This window comes from Bos indicus, chromosome 10 (genome assembly GCF_029378745.1).
Source record: "Bos indicus isolate NIAB-ARS_2022 breed Sahiwal x Tharparkar chromosome 10, NIAB-ARS_B.indTharparkar_mat_pri_1.0, whole genome shotgun sequence".
Lineage (NCBI taxonomy): Eukaryota > Metazoa > Chordata > Mammalia > Artiodactyla > Bovidae > Bos > Bos indicus.
This window is the reverse complement of record NC_091769.1, coordinates 82,632,609-82,660,418: the sequence shown is the minus strand read 5'-3', so window position 1 is coordinate 82,660,418 and position 27,810 is coordinate 82,632,609. Positions and strand designations below refer to the sequence as shown.

At 42.9% G+C, this 27,810-nt stretch overlaps 1 protein-coding gene and 1 pseudogene across 1 annotated transcript in view; both read right to left on the bottom strand.

Moving 5' to 3' along the window:
* The window catches only part of SIPA1L1 (signal induced proliferation associated 1 like 1), a 521,546-nt gene that overhangs the window by 430,836 nt on the left and 62,900 nt on the right, over window positions 1-27,810 (bottom strand). The gene's annotated exons all lie outside the window — the stretch shown is intronic.
* On the bottom strand, window positions 8,162-8,969 carry LOC109564572 (large ribosomal subunit protein uL30 pseudogene; annotated as a pseudogene).

The following is a 27,810-nucleotide window of genomic DNA, read 5'->3' as shown; positions in this document are numbered from 1 at the left end:
CATCAGAGTCTTTTCCAATGAGTCAACTCTTCCCATGAGGTGGCCAAAGTACTGGAGTTTCAGCTTTAGCATCATTCCTTCCAAAGAAATCCCAGGGCTGATCTCCTTGCAGTCCAAGGGACTCTCAAGAGTCTTCTCCAACACTACAGTTCCAAAGCATCAATTCTTCTGTGCTCAGCCTTCTTCACAGTCCAACTCTCACATCCATACATGACCACAGGAAAAACCATAGCCTTGACTAGATGAACCTTTGTTGGCAAAGTAATGTCTCTGCTTTTGAATATGCTATCTAGGTTGGTCGTAACTTTTCTTCCAAGGAGTAAGCGTCTTTTAATTTCATGGCTGCAGTCACCATCTGCAGTGATTTTGGAGCCCAAAAAAAGAAAGTCTGACACTGTTTCCACTGTTTCCCCATCTATTTGCCATGAAATGATGGGACCAGATGCCATGATCTTCATTTTCTGAATGTTGAGCTTTAAGCCAACTTTTTCACTCTCCACTTTCACTTTCATCAAGAGGCTTTTTAGTTCCTCTTCACTATCTGCCATAAGGGTGGTGTCATCTGCATATCTGAGGTGATTGATTTTTCTCCCAGCAATCTTGATTCCAGCTTGTGTTTCTTCCAGTCCAGCGTTTCTCATGATGCACTCTGCATAGAAGTTAAATAAGCAGGGTGACAATATACAGCCTTGACACACTCCTTTTCCTATTTGGAACCGGTCTGTTGTTCCATGTCCAGTTCTAACTGTTGCTTCCTGACCTGCATATTGGTTTCTCAAGAGGCAGGTCAGGTGCTCTGGTATTCCCATCTCTTTCAGAATTTCCCACAGTTTATTGTGATCCACACAAAGGCTTTGGCATAGTCAATAAAGCAGAAAGAGATGTTTTTTCTGGAACTCTCTTGCTTTTTCCATGATCCAACAGATGTTGGCAATTTGATCTCTGGTTCCTCTGCCTTTTCTAAAACCAGCTTGAACATCAGGACGTTCACGGTTCGTGCATTGCTGAAGCCTGGCTTAGAGAATTTTGAGCATTATTTTACTAGCGTGTGAGATGAGTGCAATTGTGCGGTAGTTTGAGCATTCTTTGGCATTGCCTTTCTTTGGGATTGGAATGAAAACTGACCTTTTCCAGTCCTGTGGCCACTGCTGAGTTTTCCAAATTTGCTGGCATATTGAGTGCAGCACTTTCACAGCATCATCTTTCAGGATTTGGAATAGCTCCACTGGAATTCCATCACCTCCACTAGCTTTGTTCGTAGTGATGCTTTCTAAGGCCCACTTGACTTCACATCCCAGGATGTCTGGCTCTAGGTCAGTGATCACACCATCGTGATTATCTGGGTCGTGAAGATCTTTTTTGTACAGTTCTTCTGTGTATTCTTGCCACCTCTTCTTGATATCTTCTGCTTCTGTTAGGTCCATACCATTTCTGTCCTTTATCGAGCCCATCTTTGCATGAAATGTTCCCTTGGTGTCTCTAATTTTCTTGAAGAGATTTCTAGTCTTTCCCATTCTGTTGTTTTCCTCTATTTCTTTGCATTGATCACTGAGGAAAGCTTTCTTATCTCTTCTTGCTATTCTTTGGAACTGCATTCAGATGCTTATATCTTTCCTTTTCTTCTTTGCTTTTCGCTTCTCTTCTTTTCACAGCTATTTGTAAGGCCTCCCCAGACAGCCATTTTGCTTTTTTGCATTTCTTTTCCATGGGGATGGTCTCGATCCCTGTCTCCTGTACAATGTCACGAACCTCATTCCATAGTTCATCAGCCACTCTATCTATCAGATCTAGGCCCTTAAATCTATTTCTCACTTCCACTGTATAATCATAAGAGATTTGATTTAGGTCATACCTGAATGGTCTAGTGGTTTTCCCTACTTTCTTCAATTTCAGTCTGAATTTGGTAATAAGGTGTTCATGATCTGAGCCACAGTCAGCTCCTGGTCTTGTTTTTGCTGACTGCATAGAGCCTCTCCATCTTTGGCTGCAAAGAATATAATCAATCTGATTTCGGTGTTGACCATCTGGTGATGTCCATGTGTAGAGTCTTCTCTTGTGTTGTTGGAAGAGGGTGTTTGCTATGACCAGTGCATTTTCTTGGCAAAACTCTATTAGTCTTCGCCCCGCTTCATTCCATATTCCAAGGCCAAATTTGCCTGTTACTCCAGGTGTTTCTTGACTTCCTACTTTTGCTTTCCAGTCCTCTATAATGAAAAGGACATCTTTTTTGGGTGTTAGTTCTAAAAGGTCTTGTAGGTCTTCATAGAACCGTTCAACTTCAGCTTCTTCAGCATTATTGGTTGGGGCATAGACTTGGATTACCGTGATATTGAATGGTTTGCCTTGGAATCGAACAGAGATCATTCTGTCGTTTTTGAGACTGCATCCAAGTACTGCATTTCAGACTCTTTTGTTGACCATGATGGCCACTCCATTTCTTCTGAGGGATTCCTGCCCGCAGTAGTAGATATAATGGTCATCTGAGTTAAATTCACCCATTCCAGTCCATTTTAGTTCACTGATTCCTAGAATGTCGACATTCACTCTTGCCATCTCTTGTTCGACCACTTCTAATTTGCCTTGATTCATGGATCTGACATTCCAGGTTCCTATGCAATAGTGCTCTTTACAGCATCAGACCTTGCTTCTATCACCAGTCACATCCACAGCTGGGTATTGTTTTTGCTTTGGCTCCATCCCTTCATTCTTTCTGGAGTTATTTCTCCACTGATCTCCAGTAGCATATTGGGCACCTACTGACCTGGGGAGTTCCTCTTTCAGTATCCTATCATTTTGCCTTTTCATACTGTTCATGCCATTTATGGTATACTAAAACACAGTCCTAAAATATATTCACATCCTAATCCTTGGAACCTGTCAATATTACCTTATTAGAAAGAGACTCTCCACAGATGTGATCTTGAGAGAGGATTATTCAGGATTATCAGGGTGGACCCTAAAGACATGGATACAAGTGAATGTATCCTTATAAGTAGAAGGAGAGAGAGATTTAACACAGACCAAAAAAGGCGACTGAAGATGGAGGCCGAGATTAGAGTGATATGGGCACAAGCCAAGGAAGGCTGTCTGCCACCAGAAGATAGAAGAAGCAAGGAATAACCTTCTGATACCTCGATTTCAGCTCAAGGATACTAATTTCAGACTTTTGGCCTCCAGAACTGTAATACAATCATTTTCTTTTGTTTTAAGCCACCAAATTTGTGGCAATTTGTTATAGGAGCCACAGGAAATTAATATACTATCCCAGCGCAATCCAGCCACGACAAAGTGATCACCTTACTTCTCAGTTTTGGTTCCAGGAACCACGGGCTTGCCTTAGCTATAATGCAGGAGTCAGAGCCCCAGTGGAATTTTGGGCTCCAGAGCCATAATGCGACTGCTGAAGCCGCAGTGACACCACCTATCCTCACTGAACTCTGTCCTGAGTTCATCCTACAGAAAGTGCATCTGATTGGTGACCCCTAAATTTTTGTTGGAATAGGAGCTGCAAGAGAGTCTGAAGAGGGATTTCGCTGGCCGTCCAGTAGTTAAGACTCTGTGTTAAATATAGGGGGTATGGGTACAATCTCCAGTCCGGGAACTAAGATTCTACACGCTACATGATGTGGAAAAAAAGAGGGAGAGAGGGTCTGGAAATACAGATCCACTGTATCATTCCAGCCCCTGAAGAAGAAGACAGAGTAGGCTAAAACTGAAGAGATGTAATAGTCCAATCTATTGTATCTACCACACTATCCATGCTATTTTTAGCAAAGCATTAAATCTAATATTACTTTTAAAAAAAAGGAAAAAAAAGAAATAAATGAAATTGAAGTGAAAAGAGGAAAACGCCAAACTTCAGATAAATGTATCTTCACCACTCAAGATCTTGGTTCCTCAAAGAATCCCTACAATTGAGATGAAAATATTATTCAAAACAAAACTTAACAGGTTAAAGTGCTCTTGAACTGTTTTAATTTTAGATATTTTTGATTTCCTAGTATACATTCATAGCTTGTTCCCAGTTCCCCTCTGAATGCTACTGAATTTTGATTATATTAAATTTATCCTGTCAAGGTTTTAACATTTACATTGACATTTAAGACATTTATAGAATACATCCATAGGATTCAATGCTAATTTCTGATTCTTTTTCCTTTTTTAACTTTATTTTGAGTCCTCTTCTAGTGTCTTGCATTTCAACTTTATTGATCAATAATTATTCAAGAAGAACCCATGGTAAAGTATATGGAGCTCTTGCGTGCTTGAGACTATTTGCCTACAGTCTTTGTTCTTGAAGGATAACCTGGATACAATTGTTTTTTGTTTTTTGGTTTTTTTGGATACAATTGTTAAATCACAAATCTTTTCTCTGAGAACATGGTAAACACCGTTCTATTGTCACCTAGCATTGAGTTCTGTGCAGGGTTTTGTGTGTGTTTTTACTAGTTTAGCTATTCATCCCCTGGCTAACTGGATTTTATTCTTAAGGCTTTAAAAAAATTCTGGCAAGAAGTTGCACGTCTCCTTGTTTTGCTGTTGTTAGTGAAGCTTGATTGTATGTTTATTGTTTAGTTGGTTGGTTTTGTTTGGAGGGGTAGGCTTTATTATTTGCTTATTATTGCATATTAATCAGGGAATCAGGTCTTCTTGCCATCTTTACCTGAAACTCTCCAAAGACTTGTTCAAAATCTAGCTTTGGAAACTCCATCTGGTAGCCAGGTCCTGGGGTCCTATTGGTCATAAGTGTTGAAAACATACGAAACCAAAGTGTCTCTAAGGCTGGTTCTCTCTACTAAAGCACAGAATACTCCTGTCGTAAGTAGCAACCTGAGCAGTGGCCCTTTATATGCTTGAAAATAGCTCTCTTATTCCCACTGCCTACTTCTTTCTAAGATAAGTATTCCCAGATTACTTCCACACTTCTAACCATCTCAACTGAATTTCTAACACCATCCCTCTTATAATGTGATTCCCAGCGCAGAATCCTGTAGATACAACGAACCCTGCAGGTCCCAGCAGACTTGGACGTGACTTGGCTGGGGACCCTCTAAGCCTATTAATATGACTCAAGTTCGTGTTAACATTTTTGGCAGCTGTATTTCACCATTTACTCATAACAAGTCTGTCTTTAATTAAAACCCCTTCTTCTTTTACACACACTGTTGTTAAGCCATATCCCTCTCAACTTGGATTTATGTAACTGAGTTTGCTTTGCTGTTGTTTTTGTTTTGTCTTAGACCTTCAGTTATTCATTCTGTTTACATTCATTATTTTCAATGTAGTCTATCATTTTGAGCTGTTGACCTTCTGAATGACAATTTTATTATCTGACTTATCTCTTATCCTTGATAGTTTCATGTCATGAACATCACCAATGTCCTCATCTGGCTAATAGCCAAGTTTTTGGCAATCATTAGGCACAGTCCTCACTCTTCCACTTGCTAGCAATGTGATGTTGAACAAACTAATTGTACATTTTACATTGGTGTACAAGGGTGTACCTATGGCTGATTCGTATTGATGTATGACAGAAAACCACAAAATTCTGTAAAGCAATTACCCTTCAACTATAAAAAAATTTTTTTAAGTCAAAATCAAAAAAGGAAGAAAGAAAGAAAGAAATTCCCCCAAGGTTTGCATTAACCCATTAACCAACAACCTTTGGAGGATGGTCTTAATAGTGTAGCATCCACCCAATGGCGTCATCACAGAGACTTCACTTTGTAAGATTATCATGAGAGATGTTGTGATGCATATCGCTCAAATCTAGATGAAATCTGCTGTAACATTCCACCCGTAGCCTATGGAAAAGGAAGTGAGGCTAGTCTGTCCTTATTTTCTCCTAGGCAACCCTTGCTGGCTAGCCTCCAGGGTCTGCTGCTTCGTTTAGAGGAGCTAACAAGTGATTTATTCAGCAAATGTCAACTTTCCTGATCTAAAGAGGTGGTTTTCACTCTAGGGTTCATTAGAGTGCCTTGGGGTGTACTCCGTTTCCAGGGAAAGAAGGGGACAAAATGGGGGTGTTCCTAGCTTCCTTTCCCTATGACACCCAGAGTATCTTTGCTTTGACTCATTTTCTATATTTGATTTCTGTAATTTCAGACTGTATTAAAAAAAAAAAAAAAGCCTCAGGAGGGATCTGAGAAACATAATTTGCAAACAACTGGAGTGAGCTATATTGAGATCTCATTTTTATTCTTTGCTCCTCTCGAGTTTAACAGCAGCATTCCAGGACTTCCCTGGTGGTACAGCAGATAGGAATCCGCTTGCCAATGCAGGGGACATGGGCTCTATCTCTGGTCCAGGGGGATTCCACATGCCACGGAGCAACTAAACCTGTGTGTCGCCACTACTGAGTACAAGCTCTGGAGTCTGAGAGCCGCAGCTACCGAGCCTGCCTGCTGCAGCACCTGAAGCCCGAGTACCTAGAGCTTGCGCTTCACAGCAAGAGAAGCCCTCGCAATGAGAAGCCCACACAGCACAACGAAGCATAGCCCCTGCTCACTGCAAACTAGAAAAAGCCCTTGCAGCAATGAAGACCCAGTGCAACCAAAAATAAACAGATACAATTTTTTTTTTTTTAAAGCAGCATTCCAGGTCTTTGGGGCCTGTCAAAGATGACAAGATGAGGGCAGCAAGTTTATCTGCAATGAGTTCCTTCTGACATCTGGGATGACATAGCTTACTTGGGTTGAGAGACGCAGATCGACCTGCGATGCTCAGAGCTCTGGACTCCTGGCTTCCGTTCATGCTCACCACCTCCTGCAGCTCGCCTTCCAGGACAAAGAACTTCCTCTCTGCGCAGGAGGCAGGAGGCTTGCAAGACCCAGTAGCTCTGTTTTCTCTTTCATCTGCTATCATTACACATCTTGCTCCAAGCAAACAAAAGGATGTGTCTTCCTTGTTCTTCCTCCTATAACTGAAAAAGTCCTTTGCCTTCTCTAAACTTTTACACAGGACCCAGCTGCTCTAGGTTGCAGAATCCCTGTGGCTTTTACAAGTTGGGGGTGATTCCTCCATTTCTCTCATTCTCTCTCCTTGTTTCTCGCATTTCCGTCCTTGCTCTCTTCTTTTGTTATTTACTATGTATTTATGGTGGTCTTTCTAATCCTCTTCAGTTTTTAAAGACATTCTTCTCTCCCTTGTTTATATGTTTTTGTTTTTTTGTTCTTATACTCAGTTCCTCAAAATGCTTTCCAGATAATCACATCTAATTCTTTGGTCATCTCCCCATTTTTCCTCACCTGTCTCCATTCATTTAGAAAATATTTATGGAGATTTAACTGTGTGCCAGACACTGGGCTGAATGCTGGGCGTATAACACATGGTTTCCATTCTCAAGAAGCTGGAGGAAATAGACAAACAGGAAGTTCCAGTACAATGATTGCGTTGTCACAACTCCATTTTTTATATTTTCACTCTCTTTTCAGCTACTTTCTTTTTAGAACCTGAGACCATAGGATAACTCTGGAGCAAGTAATGACCTCTACTAGTTGTGAAAGAGCACGACTTTATGCTGCTTGAAGCCTGAACAATGGGCTTATATGAAAGTCTTGAAAGAGAAAGGGAATTAGCAGGTACTAGGGACTTCACTTTCACTTTTCACTTTCATGCATTGGAGAAGGAAATGGCAACCCATTCCAGTGTTCTTGCCTGGAGAATCCCAGGGACGGGGAAGCCTGGTGGGCTGTCGTCTATGGGGTTGCACAGAGTTGGACACGACTGAAGTGACTTAGCAGCAGCAGCAAGTACCTACTGCATACTGAGCACAATGCTGTCCCTGCTGGTATACATTATCTTATTTATTCTTCATAATACCCAAGAAGAAGGTATTATAATGTTTACTTTGCGGTGCAGGGAAGTCAAATTGAGAGAACCCCCAGGTCACAGAGCTGTAAATCAAGCTTTGGGATTCACATCCAAGTTTGTCTTTCCCATTCATCATACTGCAGAACTCAGCCTCCTTTTGAGGCAGTGTGAGGGAGGGACGGAGTTAGCAGATGCAAACAACGAAGTAAGAACAAGCTCCTACAAGCGCAGGGAACTGTATTCAATATCCTGTGATAAGCTATAATGGAAAACATATAAAAGATGTATATACATGTATAACTGAATCACTTTGTTCTACAGTAGAATTTTTTTTTTTTACATTTCAATTTGTTTCAATTGTTTATTAACCAGATTACAAAAATAATCCTGGTAGATACCTTAGTTTATCCTTCTAATAAGCCTGTTGATCTGGTCTTCCCTGTTGCCAGCATCTCCACCTTCTACAAAATGGGTGGTCTTTTTCTTCATTCCACCTCGTGGAGAAGACAATTTAAAGGGCCACAGGAAGTTGTTTGCTTCTTTGAAACATTTTCCAACGGTATAGATCTCATGAATCAGATCCTCCACACAGATGATTCCATATTTCCCAAGAGATTGAGCAATCAATGCGTTGTCTGTCAGGGCAATTCGCTTTTTGTTGATTTTGCCATAACCATGCTTGTAAATCAATTCATTTACAGACTTCAGATTGGGGTACCCCCATGCAATGTATGGCTCCACAATTCTCAGCATGTTAATTGATGCCTTGTTGAGCTTCACAAAGGTGCCGTTGAATATCTGCTGGAGGCGAAGGAGCTGCAGCACCTTTGAACCTTTGGGCTTACACCGTTGATACCTCTGATCCTGATGACAAATGCCAGTTTGGGTTCCGCGGGTACATAGAAGTTGCCGGCTTTTCGTGCCATCCTAGCCATTCGAATTTCAGTTCTGTACATCTGCCTGTATTCCTTGTGGTAAAGCTTAGCTTTTTCATAGATAAGCTTCCTCCTTGCCTTTCGAAGCATCTTTTGGGCAAACTTCTTTCTCAGTCGCTTGATCTTAAGCTCTGTGAAATTCTTCCGCTTTTTCTTAAGGGTTTCTGGCACAGCAGAAAACTTTTTCTTCTCTTCTGCACCTTCCATGGTTCCAGCCAGAAGAGAGCCTACAGTAGAAATTAACACAACATTGTAGATCAACTACGTTGCTGCTGTTCAGTTGCTAAGTCATGTCCAACTGTTTGCAACCCCAGGGATTACAGCATGTCAGGCTTCCCTGTTTTTCACTATCTCTGGAGTTTGCTCAAATTCATGTCCATTGAGTCAATGATGCTATCTAACCATTTCAACCTCTGTTGCCCTCTTCTCCTTTTGCCTTCAATCTTTTCCAGCATCACGGTCTTTTCCAATGAGTTGGCTCTTCACATCAGCCGGCCAAAGTATTGGAGCTTCAGCATCAGTCCTTCCAATGAATATTATAGGGTTGATTTCCTTAAGGATTGACTGGTTTTATCTCTTTGCAGTCCAAGAGACTCTCAAGAGTCTTCTCTAGCACCACAATTCAAAAGCATCAATTCTTTAGCACTCAGGCTTCCATACTTGAGTTAAAAGAAGAAAGTCAACCTCCTTTGAAATGTTACCTTAACCTTCTATCTCTCTCAGTGTACATTTCTCATCTGCTTCAACTCCGCCTTGCTCAGAGCTCACTTCTTCTAGCAGCCTTCACTAACTGCTTAAAATATTCCTTCCTTCTGTGTAATCCCTCTTTGGAGTTTTTCATTATTTTGTACTAGTTGATTTTGCTTTACAGCTGTCTTGGCATTATTTTGTTCTTGTGTCCTCAGCTTCCCTGAGTTGCTAATTCATGCAGGACTGAGTTTCTTCCACCTCGGCCACCAGCACAAGTTGTTCCCATTGTGAATTGCATGCAGCCTCCTTCTATCTTTATCCCCATCCTTTCCCTCTTCTCCTTCATTGGACTTTTGTTCTGAGTCCTTTTCCTCACATTTATTTATGGGTCTTTCAACCATCAGGCTTCCTTGGTGGCTCAAATGGTAAAGAATCTGCCTGTAATGCAGGAGACCTGGGTTTGATCCCTGGGTTGGGAATGCCCCCTGGAGAAAGGAATGGCAACCCACGCCAGTATTCCTCTTTTTTTTTTTCCCACTCCAGTATCCTTGCCCAGAGAATTCCAAGGACAGAGGAGCCTGGCAGACTACAGTCCATGGGGTTATAAACAGTCAGATACAACTGTACTTCAACCATCTCTGATTAAAATCCAAGTCTCTTCCCCAAGTGGACAGCGTGATGGCTTCAGCGGTTGTTTTTACAGGCTCTGCCTGTAGTAGAGGCAGTAGAGGCCGGCTGTGTGCCCATGGCAGGGGGTTGTAACCTGCCAGCTGTAAGGAGCAGCAGAGGCCCAGCATGTGTTTCCCTCCTCCTGCAGAGCTGGGGTCTTCCTGGAACGCAGCCTAGCGTCACTCGTTCCCTTGGCTCTAGTTCATGCCACCCTCTGTGACCACAGCTGGCACTCTGAGGGCTCTGAGCTCTCCCTGATGCTCTGCAGCCAGCCCCTCCCATTGAACAACAGCCAGAGCCTCCCTCTGCTGCCTCCATGAGACATAAGGCATTTTCTGATGGAACCTGTAAGCTTTCTTTTCCCTCTACTCTCTTTTTTTTTCCTTCATTCACAAACATTGTCCAGTCCTTGCCCAACAAGGAAGGCCACTGTTTTCATTGCTATCCTGCAAGCAAATTCTTCAGGTGGTTGGAGAACATGTATTGGTGCCATAGGACAGCATGCATGGGAGTTTGTTGCTTTTTTCTTCTTGTCTCCAGAGTGCACATATCCTGGCTGTAGTCTGGGAATCTTCATCTCTGACCTGTGTGCCTATCTCCTAACATCGTCATGTGGCAGCACTCTCCCCGTCCCCACGCTAGGACTAAACACGCAGTCAGGCCAAGAGCGGGCTTGCACACCATTGGCAAGCTTCTCTGTCGGTCCCTGCACCTGCCTGGGAAGGCCCTTCCCTGCTCCCACTGACTCATCCCCACCCAGACAAGCCTCTGAGCAGGTGTGTTAGCAATGGTTGCCCATCCTTTTGTAAAGACAGAAAGTAAAGTTTCTGGATAAAAAGCTCATCCAGGGACACATGAGTTGGTGACAAGAACCACACACATGGCCTCCAGGATCCAGACCCTGCCTGTCCTGACACTGTCTGTCCCAAGTCTGCCCAAGGAGTCTGGAAGTCCAGACACTGTTCTAAGGCATCACTTAATCCTTCTAACAAGCTTAAATGGTGGGCACATCCCTTCCTCATCTTATACGTGAGAGAGTTAAATAACATGCCTCACTCAGCAGTCTGGTACCTGACAGAGGCAGGATTAGAACCCCAGCTGTTGAGTTCTAGAGACTGTGCACTCGAGCACAGAGTCCAGGCTGCACTTTACAAATAGGAAAGCAGAGCCTGAAGGACATCAAAGGACTTCTGCAGCCAAAGCAGCAAGTCAGAACAGAACCAAAGTTTGACAAGGACAAGGGCCAGTAGAATTGGCCCAAGAAGCATCCAGTCAGCTTCTGTGGCCGGCAGTGGTTCAGCTCTAGGCTCACCAGGAGCTGGCATTTCTCATGGAAACGTTAGAAATCAGATGCGTCTCTGTTTCTGTCTCTGACTGATTTCTCCCCCTTCCTAATGGACAGGAACCACCTCCCTTTCCAAATCTGATCTGCTTCTTTCAAGGCCTTTCAAAGGAACCCCGGAAAGCCACACCTACCCTCTGATACCCTCCTTTCCTTAAGACAAGAAGGAACAAAGGAAACTCTTTTGATTGGCTCATCCTGAGCAAATACGGGTGTGTTACTCTATTCACTTTCAAATTCCCCTGATGGGCTTCCCTGCTGGCTTGATAAAGAATCTGATGCAATGCAAGAGCCCTAGGAGTCAGGAGCCTCAGGAGATGTGGGGTTAGATCCCTGGGTCAGGAAGATCCCCTGGAGAAGGGAATGGCAACCCACTCCAGTATTCTTGCCTGGAGAATTCCACGGACAGAAGAGCCTGGTGGGCTACAGTCCATGGGGTCACAAAGAGTCGGACATGACTAAACCAACTTAGCACGCATGCACTGATAGAAATTACCTGGGCCTGTTCTTTAAAAGTAATTTCTTCTGAGGGAAAGAAGAGAAAATAAACTGTGCCTCTGACCTTTGGTATTAAACTCTTTTCTTCTTTCTCAGAGCCTGGCAAACCACAGGCAGGTTTTACAGTATCCCTGAACCTTTCCATTTTCTCTTCTCAAAAGCTGCTTCTAACTGTGCATGGTAAGTGCTAGAACTATAACCTGGGGGACTCTTTTTCCCACACAAAGAAGAAATAGTGGAAAAGTAGAATGACCAATGCTGGAAGGATTTTACCAGAAAATACAAGTAAATGTATCACCCCAGGGCAGTGTAACTAAAAATAAACAGCAGTGTACAGAGCCATTGTGAGATTCTCCCATGAATCTTTCCAGGATGCAGCAATTGCACAGATCATTATAAGGAAGTACTATTAAGCCAGGTGCTGTTCTGGATGGCAGGGGCACAACAGTGATCAGAAATAGATGGAAGTCCTTGCTCTCCTGGAGCTCATCTCCTAGAAAGGAAGAGCCAGCAATAAACAAATGAACCAATGAGTAAATCATTTGTCATGTGGTGATAAAGGCTTCCCAAGTGGCTTAGGGGTAAAGAATCCACCTGCCAGTGCAAGAGATGTAAGAGATATGGGTTAGTCCCTGGGTCTGGCAGATCCCCTGTAGTAGGAAATGGCACCCTATTCCAATTTTCTTCACATGGACAGAAGAGCCTGGTGGGCTGCAGTCCATGGGGTCACAAAGAGTCAGACATGATTGAGCGACTGAGCACACAGGCATGATAAAGGCTAAGAAGGTATAAAAAGCAGGGCGGGGGGGAGTGATACTGATGAGTTGGGATGTGATACAGTCTTTGTTCCCAAGACCTGTCACAAAGCTCCTAGAATTCCTGGAATGTCATGAGTGATGGACTTTCTCTTGTATTCAAAAGGCAGCCCTCTTGTGCCCACCTGAGTTTATGCTAATGAGGTGACTTAGTGTGGGGCCCCTAGACAGGTCCTCAGGATGGGGATGGTCACCAGAAAGATGCTAAGATTGGAAGGTATGTAACTTTCAACCCCTCCCACTGACTTCTGGGACTAGGAAGAAGGGAGCTGTAGGTTAAGCTCTATAAAAACATTTGAACAATAAGATTTGGAACCTAGTTTAGGAGCTCAGGTCAATACCCAATGTTATATAATAATCTATATAGGAAAAGAAGCTGAAAAGACATATATGTGTGTGTGTGTGTGTGTGTGTGTGTGTGTGTGTGTGTGTGAATTGAATCACTTTGCTGTGTACTTGAAACAAACACAATGCTGTAAATCAAAGAGAGAGAGAGATTTGATGGGTTTAGGAGTTGGTGAATGCCAGGAGGCTGCTCGTCCCAGTTGCATGGGGACAGAAGCTCCTGCCCTTGGGACGTTCCAGACCTCACCTTATGTACCACTTCATCTGCAGTTCATTTTTATTCTTTATAATGTCCATTATAATAAACTGGTAAATGTAGGTAAGTGTTTTGCTGCTGTCTGGGAGCCACTGTAGCAAATTAATTAAAACTGAGGAGGGAGCTGTAGGAAGCTCCAGTTTATAGCCATTCAGTCAGAAGCACAGGTAACAATCTGGACTTGTGATTGGCTTATGAAGTGGAATCAGTCTTGTGGGACTGAGCCCTTAACCTGTGGGTTATAACACCATCCCAGTTAGATAGTATCAGAACTTAATTTGTAGGACACCCAATCAGTGTCTGCTAAGAATCAGAGATTCCTTGGTGGTGCTGAAAAACACATATCAGAGTTAAGTAAGTTAAGCCATTAAGGTGTCTCTGATAAGGTAACATGTGAGCAGCGATCTGAAGAAAATGAGGGCATGAGCCTTGTGGTTTTCTTGCAGAAGAAACAGCATATGCAAAGGTCCTATAGCAGGGTTATGTTTATCAGTCAAGAAAGCAAGGAAGCCAGTGTGGCTGGAGCAGAGTAAGAGATGATGAGAGTAACAGAAGATGTAGGACTCTGGTACAGATTTTGAAGTTTATGCTGAGAGCTGCAAAGTCATTCAAAATTTTGAACAGAGGAGTGACAAGAACCGACTTGCCTTTTTGAAGGACCACTCTGGCTGCTATGTGGAAAATGCCATCTTCAGAGTCAAGCATTTTTCACTATAAGCAGTGAGAAAGCTGATGGTCCAGTGGGGAAGACAGGTAATGGGTAACTGGAAAGCAGAAATGCAGGATGTTTTGGATTTGATAACAAGAGGATCTGACCCTTGTCTGAGAATCCAAGGGCAGGCTTCCTGGAGGAGGTGATTTTAAGCTAAGGCTTAAAGGATGAGTAGGAATAGAGGAGATACAGAAAGGAGGGGAAGAGCTTTCCAGGGAAGGCAAAAAACACATATAACAACTCTAGGCAGATTTCTTGGATGATCCACTGGTTAAGAATCTATGGAGAGACCACAACAGACAACACAGAAATGCAAAGGATCATAAGAAACTACTATCAGCAATTATATGGCAATAAAATGGACAAAGTGGAAGAAATGGATGAATTCTTAGAAAAGTACAACTTTCCAAAACTGGACCAGGAAGAAATAGAAAATCTTAACAGACCTATCACAAGCACGGAAATTGAAACTGTAATCAGAAATCTTCCAGCAAACAAAAGCCCGGGTCCAGACGGCTTCACAGCTGAATTCTACCAAAAATTTAGAGAAGAGCTAACACCTATCCTACTCAAACTCTTCCAGAAAATTGCAGAGGAAGGTAAACTTCCAAACTCATTCTATGAGGCCACCATCACCCTAATACCAAAACCTGACAAAGATCCCCCCAAAAAAGAAAACTACAGGCCAATATCACTGATGAACATAGATGCAAAAATCCTCAACAAAATTCTAGCAATCAGAATCCAACAACACATTAAAAAGATCATACACCATGACCAAGTGGGCTTTATCCCAGGGATGCAAGGATTCTTCAATATCCACAAATCAATCAATGTAATACACCACATTAACAAATTGAAAAATAAAAACCATATGATTATCTCAATAGATGCAGAGAAAGCCTTTGACAGAATTCAACATCCATTTATGATAAAAACTCTCCAGAAAGCAGGAATAGAGGGAACATACCTCAACATAATAAAAGCTATATATGACAAACCCACAGCAAACATTATCCTCAATTGTGAAAAATTGAAAGCATTTCCTTTAAAGTCAGGAACAAGACAAGGGTGCCCACTTTCACCATTACTATTCAACATAGTTTTGGAAGTTTTGGCCACAGCAATCAGAGCAGAAAAAGAAATAAAAGGAATCCAAATGGGAAAAGAAGAAGTAAAACTCACTATTTGCAGATGACATGATCCTCTACATAGAAAACCCTAAAGACTCCACCAGAAAATTACTAGAACTAATCAATGACTATAGTAAAGTTGCAGGATATAAAATCAACACACAGAAATCCCTTGCATTCCTATACACTAATAATGAGAACATAGAAAGAGAAATTAAGGAAACAATTCCATTCATCATTGCAACGGAAAGAATAAAATACTTAGGAATATATCTACCTAAAGAAACTAAAGACCTATATATAGAAAACTATAAAACACTGGTGAAAGAAATCAAAGAGGACACTAATAGATGGAGAAATATGCGGGGAGCGAGCTCCGCCTGTGGCAAAGGTCATGAGGAAGGAGGCTCGGCATACGCAAAGGCGGGATCGAGCCTCAGGAGTCCCCCTGGAAATTCTCGAGCATCTACCCCCAAAACCAGAGTCTGCCTACTTTCTGCTTTGTGCTTTCACATACACCTCTGACTTTAAGGGGGGCTGTCCCCCACTACCTCTCTCTGAAAAAAGAGTTAGCTTACAGCTCCAGTTAATAATTCCTGGGTGTGACAGTGTTTAACCTACAAACTCCTTTGGAAATCCTCTAGCCTGCCTGAATAGGTTTTTCCAGCCACATGTGACTGTTCAGAGCCTCCCAACTGTGAGAGGCAGGAGATGTTCTAAACTGTCTAAACACAAATTCCTTTGAGTAGTTAAAAGATTGATTAGAAATTGTATTGGTGAAGGGTTTTTCACTTATTGGGCCAATGTTTGCTGCTAAGTCTCCATACTCCTTACCTACTGTGTCCTTGGCAGTGTATTGATCGATATAATGGGTGTATAGAAATGTAAGTAATAGCCTCAATGTTTGTAACCTTGGACCCTTGAGTTAATTCTTTTCTTGATTGAGCCCACCTCACCTTTGCCCTATAGGAATGCAGCTTTGTCCAATGCTTTTTTGGGGGCTGGTGCCTGACTTTGGAATAATCACCTTTAGAGAAAGATAAGTTTCTTAAAATGTTAACAGGCCTCCTGGCCAGAAGATGATGTAATTCACCTGAACTTTTGCATATGATAAGTTTGAAAGCCTGGCTTCGATTAGGACCAGGAACTGCTGTCCTTGCATGACTCCACCCCTTCCCCCATTATCCTCTATGCACAACTTAAGGTATAAAAACTACTTTGGAAAATAAAGTGCGGGCCTTGTTCTCCGAAACTTGGTCTCCCCATGTCATTCTTTCTTTCACCTTCTAGCTGAATTTTTCCTCTGAGGTGGGGAAGCTCGTCAAGCCTACTAATTTTGCCTGGGCTTCTAAGATCCAACCGGGGAGGCCTTAGTGTCTCCTCTCCTTTGGGAGAACGGGAGGATGCCTGTGGCCTTCGTAGGTGACATAAATTCCCTGCTTTGGAAGTTTATTCAGCCTCTTTTCTCCACTGAATTTCCTCACTGAGCTATCCTCATCCTATTACTCTTTATATCTTTGATAAAATATTTAAATAAATAGGTCGCTGACGCCGTCCCTGCTTTGAATACCCTGGATCAGCCAGGGCTGGTCCCTGGCAGAAATACCATGTTCATGGATTGGAAGAATCAATATAGTGAAAATGAGTATACTACCCAAAGCAATTTATAGATTCAATGCAATCCCTATCAAGCTACCAATGGTATTCTTCACAGAGCTAGAACAAATAATTTCACAATTAGTATGGAAATACAACCTTGAATAGCCAAAGCTATCTTAAGAAAGAAGAATGGAACTGGAGGAATCAACCTGCCTGACTTCAGGCTCTACTACAAAGCCACAGTCATCAAGACAGTATGGTACTGGCACAAAGACAGAAATATAGATCAATGGAACAAAATAGAAAGCCCAGAGATAAATCCACACACATATGGACACCTTATCTTTGACAAAGGAGGCAAGAATATACAATGGATTAAAGACAATCTCTTTAACAAGTGGTGCTGGGAAATCTGGTCAACCACTTGTAAAAGAATGAAACTAGAGCACTTTCTAACACCATACACAAAAATAAACTCAAAATGGATTAAAGATCTAAATGTAAGACCAGAAACTATAAAACTCCTAGAGGAGAACATAGGCAAAACACTCTCCGACGTACATCACAGCAGGATCCTCTATGACCCACCTCCCAGAATATTGGAAATAAAAGCAAAAATAAACAAATGGGACCTAATTAAAATTAAAAGCTTCTGCACAACAAAGGAAACTATAAGCAAGGGGAAAAGACAGCCTTCAGAATGGGAGAAAATAATAGCAAATGAAGCAACAGACAAACAAGTAATCTCAAAAATATACAAGCAACTCCTACAGCTCAATTCCAGAAAAATAAATGACCCAATCAAAAAATGGGCCAAAGAACTAAACAGACATTTCTCCAAAGAAGACATACAGATGGCTAACAAACACATGAAAAGATGCTCAACATCACTCATTATCAGAGAAATGCAAATCAAAACCACTATGAGGTACCATTTCACGCCAGTCAGAATGGCTGTGATCCAAAAGTCTACAAGCAATATATGCTGGAGAGGGTGTGGAGAAATGAGAACCCTCTTACACTGTTGGTGGGAATGCAATCTAGTACAGCCACTATGGAGAACAGTGTGGAGATTCCTTAAAAAACTGGAAATAGAACTGCCTTATGATCCAGCAATCCCACTGCTGGGCATACACAATGAGGAAACCAAAAGGGAAAGAGACACGTGTACCCCAATGTTCATCGCAGCACTGTTTATAATAGCCAGGACATGGAAATAACCTAGATGTCCATTGGCAGATGAATGGATAAGAAAGCAGTGGTACATATACACAATGGAGTATTACTCAGCCATTAAAAAGAATACATTTGAATCAGTTCTAATGAGGTGAATGAAACTGGAGCCTATTATACAGAGTGAAGTAAGTCAGAAAGAAAAACACCAATACAGTATACTAACGCATATATATGGAATTTAGAAAGATGGTAACAATAACCCTGTATCAGATCAGATCAGTTGCTCAGTCGTGTCCGACTCTTTGCGACCCCATGAATTGCAGCACGCCAGGCCTCCCTGTCCATCACCAACTCCTGGAGTTTACTCAGACTCACGTCCATCGAGTCAGTGATGTCACCCAGCCATCTCATCCTCTGTCGTCCCCTTCTCCTCCTGCCCCCAATCCCTCCCAGCATCAGAGTCTTTTCCAATGAGTCAACTCTTCACATGAGGTGGCCAAAGTTTCAGCTTTAGCATCATTCCCTCCAAAGAAATCCCAGGGCTGATCTCCTTCAGAATGGACTGGTTGGATCTCCTTGCAGTCCAAGGGACTCTCAAGAGTCTTCTCCAACACCACAGTTCAAAAGCATCAATTCTTCGGCGCTCAGCTTCACAGTCCAACTCTCACATCCATACATGACCACAGAAAAACCATAGCCTTGACTAGATGGACCTTTGTTGGCAAAGTAATGTCTCTGCTTTTGAATATGCTATCTAGGTTGGTCATAACTTTCCTTCCAAGGAGTAAGCGTCTTTTAATTTCATGGCTGCAGTCACCATCTGTAGTGATTTTGGAGCCCAGAAAAATAAAGTCTGACACTGTTTCCACTGTTTCCCCATCTATTTCCCATGAAGTGATGGGACCGGATGCCATGATCATAACCCTGTATACAAGACAGCAAAAGAGACACTGATGTATAGAATAGTCTTTTGGACTCTGTGGGAGAGGGAGAGGGTGGGATGATTTGGGAGAATGGCATTGAAATATGTATAATATCATATATGAAATGAGTCGCCAGTCCAGGTTCGATGCACAATATTGGATGCTTGGGGCTGGTGCTCTGGGATGACCCAGAGGGATGGTATGGGGAGGGAGGAGGGTGAAGGGTTCAGGATGGGGAACACATGTATACCTGTGGCAGATTCATTTTGATATATGGCAAAACCAATACAATATTGTAAAGTTAAATAAAATAAAATTAAAAAAAAAAAAAAAAGAATCTGCCTGCCAATGCAGGGAACATGGATTTGACCCCTGGGCTGGGAAAATTCCTCATGCTGCAGGGCAGCTAAGCCTATGTGCCACAGCTACTGAAGCCTCTGTACTTTAGAGCCTATGTGCCACAACTACTGAGCCCAGCTGCTGCAACTGCTGAAGCCCGTGTGCCTAGACCTTATGCTCTGCAACAAGAGAAGCCACCACCACGAGAAGCCTGTGAATTGGAACTAGAGAGTTGCCCCTGCTTGCCACAACTAGAGAAAGCCTAGTGTATGCTAGAAGACCCAGCACACACACACAAGACTCCAGGCATAAATCTAGGCATGAAAAAGTGCAGACTCATTGCAGGGAACATAATAACACAAAAGAGGCTGAAGCCTAGTAAGCTAGGGCCAGGGTATTGGGTTAATGCTGGTAAAAGTGGGGCTGTGCCTGTGGGGCTGCATCTAGAGCGCTGAGGACTGGTCATAGCCCTAAAGCTACATGAGCCATTGGAAGTTCTCTTCAGTGGACCAGTACAATCAGATTCGCATTTTCAGAGGATGAGTTAGGCACTACGTGATGACTACACTTACTCAGGGGAGCAAGAGCAGATGAAGTGAGAACAATTAGAAGATCAGGTGTGCGAGGAAACCAGAATTGAAAGAGACACATGTACCCCAATGTTCATCGCAGCTCTGTTTACAATACCTAGGACATGGAAGCAACCTAGATGTCCATTGGCAGATGAATGGATAAGAAAGCTGTGGTACATATACACAATGGAGTATTACTCAGCCATTAAAAAGAATGCATTTGAATCAGTTCTAATGAGGTGGATGAAACTGGAGCCTATTATACAGAGTGAAGTAAGTCAGAAAGAAAAACACCAATACAGTATATTAATGCATATATATGGAATTTAGAAAGATGGCAACGATGACCCTATATGTGAGACAGCAAAAGAGACACAGACGTTAGGAACAGACTTTTGGATTCTGTGGGAGAAGGCAAGGGTGGGATGATTTGAGAGAATAGCACTGAAACATGTATATTATCATATTATCATATCATAGATCACCAGTCCAGATACGATGCATGAGACAGGGTGCTCAGGGGTGGTGCACTGGAATGACTCTGAGGGATGGGATGGGGAGGGAGGTGGGAGGAGGGGCTCAGGATGGAGAACACATGTACACCCATGGCTGATTCATGTCAATGTATGGCAAAAACCACTACAATATTGCAAAGTAATTAGCCTCCAATTAAAATAAATTAATTTACAAAAAAAAAAAAAAAAAGATCAGGTGTGGGCCAGATATCATAAAAGCCTGGATTTGGCAGGAGTGGAGGGGATGGAAGTCAACAGGTGGGTTTGAAGGATATTTTGGAAGACAGCAGACCTGATCACTGTTTAGAAGTGGGCAGAGGGGGCCTTTGAGTAGCTCTCTCTGACTTTTGCCCTTGGGTACCTGGGTAGATGGGGGTGCCACTCCTGAGAGAGGGAACCAGAGCCCCACGTGGTTTGGAATTCTAGGGCCCCGGCCAATGCTTATTTTGCCCCTTGAGCAGAGCTGCTGCTGCCCTGTAGGTAGAGTGTGCTGGAGCCAGTTTATACCCTCAAGCCAGCTGCTCAGCATTTGGTTACTTAAAATCAGCTATGGGGGGTGAATTTACACAAGGAGGACAAACATTACCAATCACAGCTTGCCTTCCAAAGAGCTGGTTCACAGCACACTACTGTCTGCAAGGAAATTTTGGCTGGTGTTTCAGACCCTTCAGTGACTGCTTGTTGATACTTTACTGGTTTGGGAATATAGGTCATCATTCTCCAATTTTGTTACACAGAGTTGACCTTGCTACTTGGATTAAATGCATGGGCACCTTCCTATATATAGCTTATCTTCTCTAGGCTGTTGCCAGAGTTGAGATTGGAAGCAGCTATGGAACATTGACAAGAATCTGGATACCCTTGAAGCACGCCCAGGATACCAATCTTGGCTGCCTTTCTGTTTATGGCTTTCTGGACTTCCTGCCAAAACACCTTATCTCCCCTAGATTTTTATCTAATGTCAAGATTCCATAATTAGCAGAATATTTGAGAAGGAAGCAGACACTGGAAAAGAAAACAGGCAGGATGCCAGGAGATTCATCTATCCAACCATCCATCCATCTGTCCATACATATATCTGACAAATATTTGCTAAGCATTCAGTATGTGGCATATGCTTCCGAGTGCTGGGGATATCAAATCAAAGAAGTTCTTTGGGGTTCTCAACATCACTGGGGAGAGAGACTCATAAATAATTCTAATGTCAATTTTCATCAAGGTGTGTTGCACTATAAGCAACAGAAAACCTAATCAGATTGGCTTGAACAAGGAAGACATTTATTTTATCAATTATTAAATAGTTCAGAAGTACGACAGGTGAATTTCAGTTCCTCTTCTCTGTAATACTCTTGGATTTGCCATGCTTTATGTGTATTTGTGTCCAAACCAGGCTAGACACAATATGACTGCAGGAGTTCCAGTCATCACATCAGATATCACAACATCCAAAGGAAGAAGGAAACTGTTTCTTCCTGTATCTTTTTTTTTTTTTTTGAAGAAAAGAGAACACTTCTCCCAAATTCCCTAGCAGATGTGCCTTCATGTCTTAGTTCACTGAACTGGGGCATGTGCCCATTCCAAACTTCATCTTAGGCAGAGGGAATGATAAATTTCATAGGCACAGACTAGTCAGGTTCTACCTTGAATGCTGAGAATGGTGTTACCGTCCCTGAGTCTCATGGAGGCAGGAGGAGATACCTGAATATTTCTGTTAGTAAAGGAGAATAGGGTGAGAGCTCTGGGTGATTAGGAGGTGACACACAGCATCTATTACACAGATCTAAGGAGATGCCACACCAGAGGTGTGTGTGTACTGATTGGTGGGGTTCGTGGGGCAAGACAAAGTTTTTTTCTGGGTGAGGGAGGCAGTTGGGATTTCAAAAAGGAGGTGACTTGGGAGCTGGACTGGGGATAAAGAATACAAGGCTAAAAGCTCTGCCTGCCAGATACAGGTTGAGAGGGTATTCTAAGCCCTTCTCAAAGGATTTGGCTAAATGCTACAGGAAGTGTAGAGTCGTTACACATATTCTTAATACTTTTAAGTCCTATTTTTCTATTTTATTTTGTTTTTGTCTGTACTGCACAGTTTGTGGGATCTCAATTCCCCAACTGGGGATCAAACCTGGCCCCTTGGCAGTGGAAGTGTAGAACTCTCCAGTCACCAGGCCACCAGGGAATTCCCTAAATTCTATTTGTAAATGGAGAAATAGGAAAGGGGAAGAAGAAGAGTCACTTGCTGAATATCTTCTATATGCTTGATGCTGATTATATAGATTCCTCCTTTAATCCTCAGCACAACTCTACTGGAAAGCTATCATTGTCCCATCTTACAATGACCAAATGGCTCACAGATCAGGACCACGGCCGACTAAGTAACAGAAGCCCTGACCGACTGATGTTTGCTTAGGTATATGACTGCAGGTGTGGCAGTTCCCAGGCCTTTGATGGGGGCAGGAGGGGCTGTGCAGTGCAAAGAACACGGGTGGCTGTTGCCATGGGAGGTGATGAACTTCTGGATTACAGCAGCAGGGATGGAGAACAGATATGATGAGGAGCTAAATGCATGGGAATTGGCGACCAAGTGTCTTTGTGGATGAAAAGATAGAGTTTATTAAGACACAGTAGTTCAACTATAGTCTTCAGTTTGAAAATTCAAATTTGTTTTGACCCTACTGAGATATTAGGGAACATTTTGAGCATACTTGTCCCTTAAGAAACAGTAGGTGAAAGCAGAAAACTGCATCTAGTTTAGAAATAAATACATGATCCACATGTGTGCACACACACTAGCACCCTCAAATATCTACCAGCTGTGTCACCATATGGGTTATGAGCCACACTCATCCATATCCGAGTACAACCTTCTGTCCGATTTCCAGTAAGCATCCGTCCACCACTTCACAATAACCTGCAAACTGCAGCCTTCTAAAGCCCATGTCCACACGGAAACTTCAGGTCTTTGGAAAGTACCACATTTATTCTATTATTTATGTGTTTTGCAACCATTGAACATGTTTAAGACCATGCCATGATTTTTATTATGTTTCTATCTCTTTTTAAAATGTCACTAATTATTTAACTTATATGCAGAGTACATCATGAGAAACACTGGACTGGAAGAAGCACAAGCTGGAATCAAGATTGTAGGGAGAAATATCAATCACCTCAGATATGCAGATGATACCACCCTTATGGCAGAAAATGAAGAGGAACTAAAAAGCCTCTTGATGAAAGTGAAAGAGGAGAGTGAAGAAGTTGGCTTAAAGATCAACATTCAGAAAACGAAGATCATGGCATCCGGGCCCATCACTTCATTACAAATAGATGGGGAAACAGTGGCTGACTTTATTTTTCTGGGCTCCAAAATCACTGCAGATGGTGACTGCAGCCATGAAATTAAAAGACGCTTACTCCTTGGAAGGAAAGTTATGACCAACCTAGATAGCATATTGAAAAGCAGAGACCTTACATTGCCAACAAAGGTCCATCTAGTCAAGGCTATGGTTTTTCCTGTGGTCATGTATGGATGTGAGAGTTGGACTGTAAAGAAGGCTGAGCACCGAAGAATTGATGCTTTTGAACTGTAGTGTTGGAGAAGACTCTTGAGAGTCCCTTGGACTGCAAGGAGATCCAACCAGTCCATTCTGAAGGAGATCAGCCCTGGGATTTCTTTGGAGGGAATGATGCTAAAGCTGAAACTCCAGTACTTTGGCCACCTCATGTGAAGAGTTGACTCATTGGAAAAGACCTTGATGCTGGGAGGGATTGGGGGCAGGAGAAGGGGACGACAGAGGATGAGATGGCTGGATGGCATCACTGACTTGATGGACGTGAGTCCGAGTGAACTCCGGGAGTTGGTGACGGACAGGGAGGCCTGGCGTGCTGCAATTCATGGGGTCACAAAGAGTCAGACATGACTGAGCAACTGAACTGAACGGAACTGAATGAAGACTTTCGGAGAAAGCAATGGCACCCCACTCCAGTACTCTTGCCTGGAAAATCCCATGGATGGAGGAGCCTGGTAGGCTGCAGTCCATGGGGTTGCTAAGAGTCGGACACAACTGAGCGACCTCACTTTCACTTTTCACTTTCATGCACTGGAGAAGGTAATGGCAACCCATTCCAGTATTCTTGCCTGGAGAATCCCAGGGACGGGGGAGCCTGGTGGGCTGCCATCTATGGGGTCGCACAGAGTCAGACACGACTAAAGTGACTTAGCAGTAATGAAGACTTTGAATGTTGTGTTCATTTTCTCCACGGTTTTCATTGCCCAATTTTGTACAACAAAATTTTTAAGAATTATTTCAAAAGTTTAGGCTTATAATAGAAATGACCATATGTTTAAGGTTCTGCTTCAAATACTTGGATTTATGATGATGCACTTTACTGAAAGGGAGTTTGGTCAGGGGGATGGGGGCAATTGTGGCTTTGGCTTTGGACGTACTGAGCTTGAAGTTCCTGTATCGGAGGGCATCCAAAAGATGACTAAAAGTTCAGGGGAAAACAACTGGGTGTTATGTAAGTAATTAACAAATTACTATTACAAATAACAGGTAATTGAAGCCATGTAAGTGGGAGAGGCTTCCCAAAGAAAGGTGCAGAGAGTCTACGAGGACACCTGAAGGCACCAGCATCCGAAGGCAAGGCAGGGAGGGAGGGGCCAGGGGAGAGTCTGAGCTGCGATGGGGTCAGAGAGATGGGAGAGTGTGATGTCAGGAAGTCAGGAGAGACCAGAGTCCAAGATGGGAAAGGTGGGCCGACAATGTCTAAAGTTACCAAAGTTCAGATAGAAGGCATGATGGAAGGTGTCGGTTGGATCCAGGTATTCATAATTAGCTTTTTAAATCTACTTATTTATTTGGCTGTGCTCGGTCTCGGTTGTGGCACACGGTATCTTCAGTCTCCACTACAGTGTGAGGGATCTTCAGTTGTGGCATGTGGGATCTAGTTCCCTGGTGAAGGTCGCTCAGTCATGTCTAACTCTTTGTGACCCCATGGACTATATAGTCCATGGAATTCTCCAGGCCAGAATCCTAGAGTGGGTAGCCTTTCCCTTCTCCAGAGGATCTTCCCAACCCAGGGGTCAAAAACAGGTCTCCCACATTGCAGGTAGATTCTTTACCAGCTGAGCCACAGGGGAAGCCCCTGGTTGCCTGACCAGGGATTGAACCTGGGCCCCCTGCACTGGGAATAGAGTCTTAGCTACTGGACCACCAGGGAAGCACCAATAATTCATTTTTAGCCATAGAGAGGGAAGGCTTTGGAAGTCCCTTCTCCTAAGATTTTTAGCAGTGAAGTGAAGCAAAAGAATGGGATTTTGTAAGGGAGCCAAAGTTGAAGGAAAATTTAAAAGATGTTTTTAGAGTGACGAGTAGAGATTAAGAGAGACAGGGGGACTTAAGAAAAGAACATGAAAGGAGACAAAAAGAGATGGAAATGGTTACACTTGGAAAGAAAAATGGTCCCTTCCTCCTCTGAGACAAGAGTGAATAAGGCAAAATGAATTTAGGTACGGTAGAGTTTATATTCCATAACCTGTGTTTTCCTTTGGAAGCAAAGGGAATGTGAAAATAGGATTGTAGCAGCTTAACCAAACAAGACAGAGAAGGCAATGGCACCCACTCCAGTACTCTTGCCGGGAAAATCCCATGGATGGAGGAGCCTGGTGGGCTGCAGTCCATGGCGTCGCAAAGAGTCGGACATGACTGAGCGACTTCACTTTCACTCTTCACTTTCATGCATTGGAGAAGGAAATGGCAACCCACTCTAGTGTTCTTGCCTGGAGAATCCCAGGGATGGCGGAGCCTGGTGGGCTGCTGTCTATGGGATCGCACAGAATCGGACATGACTAGAGTGACTTAGCAGCAGCAGCAGCAGCAGCAACCAAACAAGAGACAACAGGAGGAGCCAATCTGAGGCTGGTGAGGGGGTTCTCAATGTCACCAGTGTCTCAGTTCAGTCAGTTCAGTTCAGTTGCTCAGTCGTGTCTGACTATTTGTGAGCCCATGGACTGCAGCACGCCAGGCCTCCCTGTCCATCACCAACTCCTGGAGTTCACCCAAACTCATGTCCATTGAGTCAGTAATGCCATCCAGCCATCTCATCCTCTGTCGTCCCCTTCTCCTCCTGCCCTCAATCCCTCCCAGCATCAGGGTCTTTTCCAATGAGTCAACTCTTCACATGAGGTGGCCAAAGTACTGGAGTTTCAGCTTCAGCATCAGTCCTTCCAATGAACACCCAGGACTGATCTCCTTTAGAATGGACTGGTTGGATCTCCTTGCAGTCCAAGGGACTCTCAAGAGTCTTCTCCAACACCACAGTTCAAAAGCATCAATTCTTTGGTCCTCAGCTTTCTTCACAGTCCAACTCTCACATCCATACATGACCACTGGAAAAACCATAGCCTTGACTAGACGGACCTTTGTTGGCAAAGTAATATCTTTGCTTTTCAATATGCTATCTAGGTTGGTCATAACTTTCCTTCCAAGGAGTAAGCGTCTTTTAATTTCATGGCTGCAGTCACCATCTGCAGTGATTTTGGAGCCCAGAAAAATAAAGTCTGACACTGTTTCCACTGTTTCCCCATCTATTTGTAATGAAGTGATGGGACCAGATGCCATGATCTTAGTTTTCTGAATATTGAGCTTTAAGCCAACTTCTTCACTCTCCTCTTTCACTTTTATCAAGAGGCTTTTTAGTTTCTCTTCACTTTCTGCCTAGATTCCTTCTATATTCTGTCTCTACTATCGTAGGGACAAGATGTCAGCTGACACCACACAGCATGTCTTCATTTCTGGAGGAAACATGGAGAAAGGCAAAGAAATGGCATCCCAGCTATATATCCTGCTCTTTTTTAATCAGGAAAATGATAACTTTCCAGAAAGCTCTCTACTAGTAGTCGATTCCCGTTTGTATTTCACTGGCCAGAACTAGGTCTGGCTGCAAGAAACTCTGGTTAGTTAGTGCTTTTAATCTTAGGAAGGAAAAACGAGATATTAAGTAAACACCTAGCTATGCCCGCTGTACTGACAGTAAGAAAGAATGAATGCTCTGGCGATGTAAAGGACAATGTGGGTGTTGAGAACGAAGACTGGTAACGGCACTAATTTGTACTGGACTTCCATTATCAGCTATTGGATAACTGGGAGCAGTTGTCTTATCTCAGTGAGCCCCACAATTTGCTTACCCATAAGAGGAGATGCTTAAGCCATATTATTTTTAAGATTTTAAAAGTTCTACAATCTATGATTCTAAGAGCTTATAAAAAATTCCATTTCTAAAATAGCAGGAGACTGTGATTGACTTTCCTGGAAGCCCGAGAAACTTGTTGATTCTTTAATAAATCTAAGCATTCTTTCTGTTCAGGACGACACAGTGTAGGACCTAAGAAAAATGTTTCCTATAAGTACATTTAATAAAGCATATTAGTACACCAAATTGAAGTTTTCAGTTAAATATGCACTTATGAAGAGTTCTCTA